We start from the raw sequence: 8914 nt of genomic DNA, 5'->3' as shown, positions 1-8914 counted from the left end.
CCTGCCCCTCCCCGCGCTCCCGTTGCAGCCCGCCCGTGCCGCACTGCCGCCGCCCGCCGGCCTCCGTCGCCGCGCCTCCTCGCCCCACCTCAGCCCGAGGTGAGGCCGGGGATTAGCCCCCTCCTCCCCCTTCCCCTTTTCCCCCTCAGCCCCGTGCCGCCCCGAGCCCCGGACGCCGGGATTTGGCCGGCGCCCGACCCCCCCTTCCCTCCCCTGTTTCTGTCAACGGGAGGAAGAAGAAGGAGGGCAAGTTTGCCCAAAACCCCCTGCTGTTTTTCTGTTTTCCAAAGAAAACCCCCCCCCTCTCTAAGAGTACCCTTATCCGTTCCCGTTTTACAAATGAAACCTCGCCTGTTTTGTATTTCAATTTAAACCCTCCAATGCATACATCTAGATATACTTGACAACCTTTTAGCATGCCTAGAATATTTTTAAGATTCGCAAATAGATCCCTACTCTTTTCTGATAGTTACGAATAAGCCCCTGGACCCCCGTTTGAGCCCTGAAACCACCTTCAGCTCGTCATTTTATGTGCGAAACGACCTCCGATTGACCCGAAACTTTACCACTCCGCTTCTAGCATAGTTTTAGCTATGCCATTAAGAAACCACCCAAAGATATTGCCCCTAACTCCGTAACCAAATTATTTCCGATTCAAGCCTATCGGTAAAAGCTTTTAGTTCTTTCGCTTGATTGTGTGTCTGTTTGTTTGCGTCGTAGGACACGGAGTGAACGACGAGGTTCCCGACCGCGACCAAGCGACTGAGGACCAGTACTGCGACCCCGAACCCGAAGGGCAGTGCTCCGATCAGGACTTTCCGCAAGGGTTTGACGATGGCAAGTTCAATTCCGCCCTTGATGCATATTTTTGTCCTAGTTTTTATAAACACAACCCAATGGCCTGTTTTATAAAATTGCATTGTTTTGCGTGCTGGAAACCCGGTAGGATAGCCACCCTTGTTTGAAATAACCATACTTTGACTGCCTGATTTATAAAGAAAATGCGTGTGTGTGGGAAGGGATAAAATGTGGTTTTGAAAAGCGAGTTAGATGAGATGGATGGCATTTCTGTGTGAATTGCCGTTGGCGTGCTCGTACCTGTGTGGTCGAGCGTGGATGGGAGATGTCCATCTTGTCACCCCTAAGGACCGAGTTGATGTGACATCTCACCTAGCTTCTCGTAGTGCGAACCACTTGACCGTTGTATGGGCAACGGCTTGGCCTAACCCCACTAGTTAGTCTGATAGCCATCAGGAGAGCTGGGAGCAACGGGTGATCAAGGAGACGGGATAAGCTCTGTGTGACTTATGCCCCGGTTAAACCTCGGTGTTAGGTCGAATGACCCCTTGATAGATCCCGTGGTGGCTAGTCAGGTCTAGCTACGGTGGGTAAGGGCTTCGATGGGATCTGCACCGGCACTCAGGTGTTCGTGCTGTGGTACCCCACCTGTGGGTAAAGTTGCACACCTCTGCAGAGTTAAAAATCTATTCGAATAGCCGTGCCCACGGTACTGGGCAAGTTACGGTGTGGTCACATAACTAGTGTTTCTCTCTGGGAAGGGTTGAACCCGTGTGAGTTGTTTGGAAAGTATCCGGCAATGGTGCCGTGTGCTACAACGGACGGGGAGTCCGGTAGTGGCTTGAAACTTGGATCCGTGAGGATCGACATCGTGTGTTCTTAGCCACTTGAAAACTTGTTTTGAAAAATGCTTTTAAAACGTACCCTTGCATATAATTGTGTTTCCGCAAAAGAACCGTAACTTTATCCTTGGATTATCCTGTGCATCTAATTCTGTTATAACCCCCCCGTGGGTGTGATTGGACTTGCTGAGTACGTTTGTACTCACCCCGTTCTTACTTTACAGTGGAGGATCCCGACTACATCCCCGAGAACGACGAGTAGGGTTCCGTCCTGCACCCAGTCTTGCCTGTGGGTGAGGTCACCGTTGGAGCTCCGCATGGCGCAAGACTCTGATGATCCCCTGTTCGTAGTTAGTGTAGTAGTATGGGTTTTTGTTGTAATCCTCGCGATAGTGGCGTTTCACTGCCCATTACCGCGAAGAGTTGTACGGTGATGTACCATCTGATGTAATAAAAGTGTTATCAGCCTCCTGGGACTGATAAAGTGACACTTTTAAGTCTTCCCTGATGGGGGGACGCTTCAGGTGGTATCAGAGCCGTAGGCTGGCCGTAGGACGTAATCCTAGGAGCGAGACCCCTTTTCAGACCCTAGAACTTATCCTGGTTTAGATATCTTTCTGCACAAACACTCACCACTGGTCTTTGCCTTGTTCCAGATGGCTGGCAATGGATGGGTTAGCGGAATCTGCCACGCAGAGCCCGGCCTCCCCAAGTTACTATTGCTCAGCCTGGAACGCGTCGGGGTCATGGAACCACCAGAGTATGCCTACCGTGAGTACATCGCCGGAGGCACCCTTCGGTGCGACATGATGATTTTTATGGAGCGAAGCACCCGCTACCCTGAGGTGGACCCTTGGTTCATCTCCACAAAAGGCTTCCGATTCCCCGACACCTACCGAAAGGCCGCCCGTAAAGCCCTACGCCGACTGCGTGTGCTCTATAGGCACCACCTTCAGCGGACTCCTATGGGATTTTTCCCACCCACTGAAGGTAGGGGACGCACTTGGATTGCCCGGATGAGGGGACTTGGACGAGAAGAAGAAGACCTGGAAGACACGGTTTCCCACCTATCCATCTACCTCACTGGCTTGGATGCACTCTGCCGCGAACAGTCGGCACAACTGAAGAAGCTAATCCAGGGGATTGAAAAGATAACCCAGGAGCTGGAGGAACAACGGACAAGAGCTGCAACCGCCGAGTATTCCTTAGCCGCCCTCCAAGCCCAGATGCAAGAGTATGAGACCCGCAACGGAATAGGTGGATGGATAGAGGAAGAAGAAGAAGAACCTATGGAGACCCATTGGGATAAGGGTACACAGACCGAAAACGAGATGGATCGGTTTCTTCCAATAAAGAAGCGCTCTATCAGGACCGAGGAAGAATCCCCATGATAGGATTAGCACCCCTGGCAAAAACCCTACCCTAATGACCACGTACCCATGAAAACTGTACCACCCTTGTTGTAATAATAAATATCATCTACTCCCGTTGCACCCGTACCAGGTTGTTTACCCTACTTCTGTTTCAGATGGCTGAGGAAGGATGGACCCAGGGCGATTGCCAAGCTGCACCTGGATTCCCCAGCCTCTTAATCAACACCCTGGAAGGCCTTGGCGTTACGGAACGCCCAAGGTACTACAGCCGAGAGTACGAGCACCATGGTACCCTCCGCTGCAGGGTGATCCTGGTCATCGCCAGGAGCAACCGCTACCCCGACATCCAGCCCTGGCGGGCGACCGCCACAGGGTTTAGACACCAAGACACCTACCCCTTGGCCACCAGGAAAGCACTCCGTTACTTGTGCCGGATTTTTGAAGAACACCTCGCCCCCACCCCAGCAAAGTTCTTTCCACCGGCCATCAGAACCCAAGTCTGGGAAGCGCGCATGAGAAACCTGGAGCGACGTCGCCACGAAGAAGGCCCCCTGTACCAAGTGGCTACTTACTTAGCCGCCCTGGACCAACTCTTTGACGAGCAAGCCAACCTTCTGAGGGAGCAGACTCACCGAGCCGAGCAAGCAGAGCTCGCGGTGAGGATACAGCAGATCCGAGCCGCCCATGCCGAGGCGAGAGCCGCAGCCGCGGTCAGTAGCGAAGCAGTCGCCCAAGAGAGCCTCAGGCAGGCCAGAGACCGGCGTATGCAAGATTGGACCCAAAGTGGAACACCAGTCCCGGCGATAGGGGAAGACCACGTTTTACTCGGGACACCCGTCATAGGGTGGGGATCACTCTTCGGGAGCGCACGAGCCCCACCCGAGAACCCTGAAAGCTCTGCTGCTGCCGACGAAGGGGATGCTGCGATGCAACCCCTGACCGATGGGAACCCGGAAGACAGCGAGCAAGAACCTCTCACCCTGTCCGCCCCGGGAGAAGACACACCACGCGGGTAGAATGACCGACGCCACCCTAGCGGTGTACACCCAGCCCCTTTTTGTCTAAGTCGTGCCCTCGAGCGTGACCCTGGACGAGTAGTGCGAGACCTAGCCCTACCCCAAGCTGTACCCCCTTTCCGCAGTAATAAAGTTGTTTGTGCCCGTTGTGTGTGATGTGCTGTGTGCTGCTTGTTTAAATATCTACTGGCAGGAAGTAGATTCCGCCGTATATACGTATTAAACAACTTAAACATCACCTAATCGTAATCCCACTCTACCCAATCAACAGATGATTCCCCGGAGCATCACGAGGGCCTCCCGTAGCCGGAACCCCGCAGCCGCTGGTGCCAGAGCACAGCCTGCTGGGCAGAGTCCTCCTCAGGCAGAACAAGAAGTGAGCCAGAACCGAGGAGAAAATCAAGGAGAAGAGCAACTACCACCACCCCCACCCCTCGGAGACCTGGCACAAATCATCCATAACCAGACCCTCATACTGGAGACTCTGGCAAACGCCCTCATGAACCGGCAACCGCGAGGGCAGAATATGAATGACAAGCTGACGGCCTTTCTAAGGACCAAGCCGCCAACCTTCGCCGGATCCTGCAACCCGTTGGATGCTGATGACTGGTTGCGAGTAATCCAGAGGAAGCTCGAACCATTTGAATGCCAGGACCGGGATAAAGTCCTTCTGGCAGCCCATCAACTCACCGGAACGGCATTATCCTGGTGGGAAAACTATTGTGCTGCAGCCGAAGATGCCTCTACCATCACTTGGGGAGAATTTGTAAGGGAGTTCCGCCGCTACCACATCCCCTCTGCCACCATGAAACGCAAGGCGGATGAATTCCGCGCACTACAACAAGGGAATATGACGGTGGAAGAATACACCCACCGGTTCATAGAATTGGCCAGGTATGCGCCGGAAGAGGTGAACGACGACGACAAAAAGCAAGACATGTTCAAGAAGGGGCTAAGCCCAGAGCTCCGGACCTTGCTTACTCCCCAGATCTATCCGGACTTCAACACCCTAATGAACAAGGCCATCCTCACGGAAAGGGCCAAGGCCGAAGAAAGAAAGGACAACAAACGCAAGTTCTTGGAAAGTAAGGCTCGCCAACAAGACCGTTTCCAGAAGCCGAGAAATTCCAGCTATACTGCACCAGGAACTCAGGCCCCAATGCAGTATAGAACTCAGTCCCAGGTGACAGGATCACAGGCCCCGCCTAGAAGCCAGAATACCTCGAGGGCCCCGCAAAGTAATGCAAGTCAGGCCACCCCCGACAACAACAATGTTAGGGCTTGTTTCAACTGCCGAGAGACAGGGCACTTCATCGCCAATTGCCCCTACGCCAAGAATAAGCCGGCAACGTCGACCTTCTCCAACACAGTGAATGGGCCCAGACCAGCCCTGACCGGTGCCAACCGAGTGCCCGTCCGCAACAACGACAGCGGCCAGCAGGTGAAGCAGCAATCGTTTGGACGAGCCCGCGTCAATCACATCGACGCGCAGGAGGCTCAGGAAGCTCAGGGCGTAGTGCTCGGTGAGTACTTAGTCAACTCAGCTCTGGCGACAGTATTATTTGATTCTGGAGCATCGCACTCGTTTATATCCTCGAGCTATGTGGAGAAACACAAAATACCTACAGTACTACTAAAGACACCCCTATTAACCCGGACGCCTGGAGGCGACATCAATTGTCAATTAGGTTGTCCACGGGTAAAGATCAATTTAAGTGGGGTAGACTTTCTAGCAGATTTAGTAGTACTTAAGCCTGGGGGAATAGATGTGATCCTTGGGATGGATTGGTTAAGCCGACACAATGGTCTCATAGGCTGCACTGATAAAGTGGTACACCTAACCAACCACGAAGGAGTACAAGTGATCTGCCGTACCCGGGATAGTAAATATGACCCAATGGTATTTAGCATGGAAGCCAAGCCCTTAGAAGGAGTCCCGGTAGTAAACGAATACCTAGATGTATTTCCTGAAGAGCTTCCCGGTATGCCGCCGGACAGGGATATAGAATTCGTCATAGACCTTATTCCCGGAACCTCTCCGATAGCCAAGAGGCCCTATAGGATGGCGGCCTCGGAATTGACGGAATTAAAGAAGCAACTAGAAGAACTGCAACTGATTGGTTTCATCAGACCAAGCTCGTCGCCTTGGGGAGCCCCAGTCCTGTTTGTCAAAAAGAAAGATGGGAGTATGAGGATGTGTGTAGATTACCGGGCACTGAATGAAGTCACCATTAAGAATAAGTACCCCCTCCCTAGGATTGATGACCTTTTCGATCAGCTAAAAGGAGCTAAGTACTTTTCCAAGATCGATCTAAGGTCAGGATATTTTCAGCTCAAGATTAGGGAAAGTGACATCCCTAAGACAGCTTTTGTCACCCGCTATGGGCAGTTTGAGTTCACCGTAATGTCTTTCGGACTAACCAATGCCCCTGCCTATTTTATGAACCTCATGAACAAAGTGTTTATGGACGAGCTGGATAAGTTTGTCGTAGTCTTTATCGACGACATACTTATCTACTCTAAGAGTATTCAGGAACATGAGCAACATCTGCGGGTAGTATTGGAAAAGCTGAGGGCACATAGGTTATATGCCAAGTTCAGCAAGTGCGACTTCTGGCTGGAGAGAGTAGCTTTTCTTGGTCACATTCTGACTGCGGAAGGCGTAGCAGTGGACCCAGAGAAGGTCGAAGCCGTATCCAATTGGCAGCAGCCAACTAACGTTAGTGAGATCAGAAGTTTTCTCGGGTTAGCCGGATACTATCGGAGATTTATCGAGGGATTCTCTAAGATAGCTCGACCCATGACAGAACTCCTTAAAAAGGAGAAGAAGTTCGCTTGGACGGAATCTTGTGAGAGAAGCTTTCAGGAACTAAAGCAAAAGTTGACAACCGCCCCAGTGTTAACCCTACCGGACATTCATCGGGATTTTGTCATTTATTGTGACGCATCCCGACAAGGATTAGGGTGTGTTCTGATGCAAGATGGGAAAGTCGTTGCGTATGCTTCCCGCCAACTCAGGACTCACGAGCAGAATTACCCGACCCATGACTTGGAATTAGCGGCCGTAGTACATGCTCTCAAGATTTGGAGGCATTACTTGATTGGGAATAAGTGTGAGATTTACACTGACCATAAGAGTTTGAAATACATCTTCACCCAGCCAGATTTGAACTTAAGACAAAGGAGGTGGTTAGAGTTAGTCAAGGACTATAATTTGGAAATCCATTATCACCCCGGGAAAGCAAATGTGGTAGCCGACGCCTTAAGCCGGAAATCCTATGGACCCAAGGATGACAACCTGCGCGAGGAAATGGCACGATTAAATGTGCACATTGTTCCTCGAGGTTCCAGCCATGTGTTAAGCGTCCAATCAACCCTAGAGGATAGAATTAGAGAGGCTCAAAGCTCGGATCAGGAGTTAGTAAAGATCTGCAAGCAAACTGGAGAAAACAAAGCGCCAGGTTTTAGAGTGGACGATAAGGGAACATTATGGTACGAGGATAGGATGTGTGTGCCCCAGAATGGAGACTTCCGGCAGATGATCATGGACGAAGCCCACAACTCGGCCTACTCCATCCACCCAGGATCCACCAAAATGTATATGGACTTAAGGCAAAAATATTGGTGGAATGGGATGAAAGCAGACATTGCACGATTTGTGGCACATTGTGATACTTGTCAAAGGATCAAGGCCGAACATCAAAAGCCAGCAGGGTTATTGCAACCCCTACCCATTCCGGTTTGGAAATGGGATGAAATAGGAATGGACTTTGTAGTGGGTCTACCCAGAACACAGAAGGGACACGATTCCATATGGGTAATCGTGGATCGACTCACTAAATCGGCACATTTCATACCCGTAAGAACCACTTATGGTGGAGAAAAGCTGGCAAAACTCTACGTGGAAAATATAGTAAAGTTACATGGAGTGCCTAGCAGAATTGTCTCGGATAGAGGGACCCAATTTACATCTAGGTTTTGGAAAAGCCTGCACAAAGCCATGGGCACGAAGTTAGATTTTAGCTCCGCATACCACCCACAGACGGATGGTCAAACCGAAAGGGTGAATCAGATCATGGAAGATATGCTGAGAGCATGTGTACTAACCTATGGGAATGATTGGGAACAGAGTCTGCCCTATGCGGAATTCTCGTACAATAATGGCTACCAAGCCAGCCTGGGTATGTCGCCATTCGAAGCCCTCTACGGAAGAAAGTGCAAAACTCCCTTAATGTGGTCGGAAGTCGGAGAACGTGCGCTAGTAGGACCCGCGCTCATAAAAGAAGCGGAAGAGAAAGTGGCGGAAATCCGCGAGAAATTAAAAGCAGCCCAGTCCCGGCAAAAGAGCTATGCAGACAAGAAGAGGCGGGAGATAAGCTTCAACCCGGGAGATTTTGTCTATCTCAAAGTCTCACCCATTCGAGGGACACGAAGATTTCAGGTACAAGGAAAATTAGCCCCTCGATACATTGGGCCGTATCGGGTTCTAAAGAAGGTAGGAGCAGTGGCATACCGACTGGAGTTACCGGAAGGAATGTCAGATATACATCCAGTGTTTCACGTCTCGCAATTAAGGAGATGTTTGAGAGTACCCGAAGGAGAACACGTGCCGGTAGAAACAATAGACCTGCAACCGGATCTGCGATATCAAGAAGTGCCGGTCAGAATCCTGGACACCGTCACTAGGAGAACGAGAAACTCCGAGGTACGAATATGCAGAGTTCAATGGAGCAGACATGGGGTGGAGGAAGCGACTTGGGAACGCGAAGAAGCGCTAAAGAAGGAGTTTCCCCATCTATTTAGGGGCCAGCCGAATCTCGGGGACGAGATTCATTTAAGTGGGGTAGGTTTGTGACGCCCTAAAATTTACCAAAATCAAATCACG

Source organism: Panicum hallii, chromosome 6 (genome assembly GCF_002211085.1).
Source record: "Panicum hallii strain FIL2 chromosome 6, PHallii_v3.1, whole genome shotgun sequence".
Taxonomy (NCBI): Eukaryota; Viridiplantae; Streptophyta; class Magnoliopsida; order Poales; family Poaceae; genus Panicum; species Panicum hallii.
Note: the sequence above shows the minus strand (reverse complement) of the source record.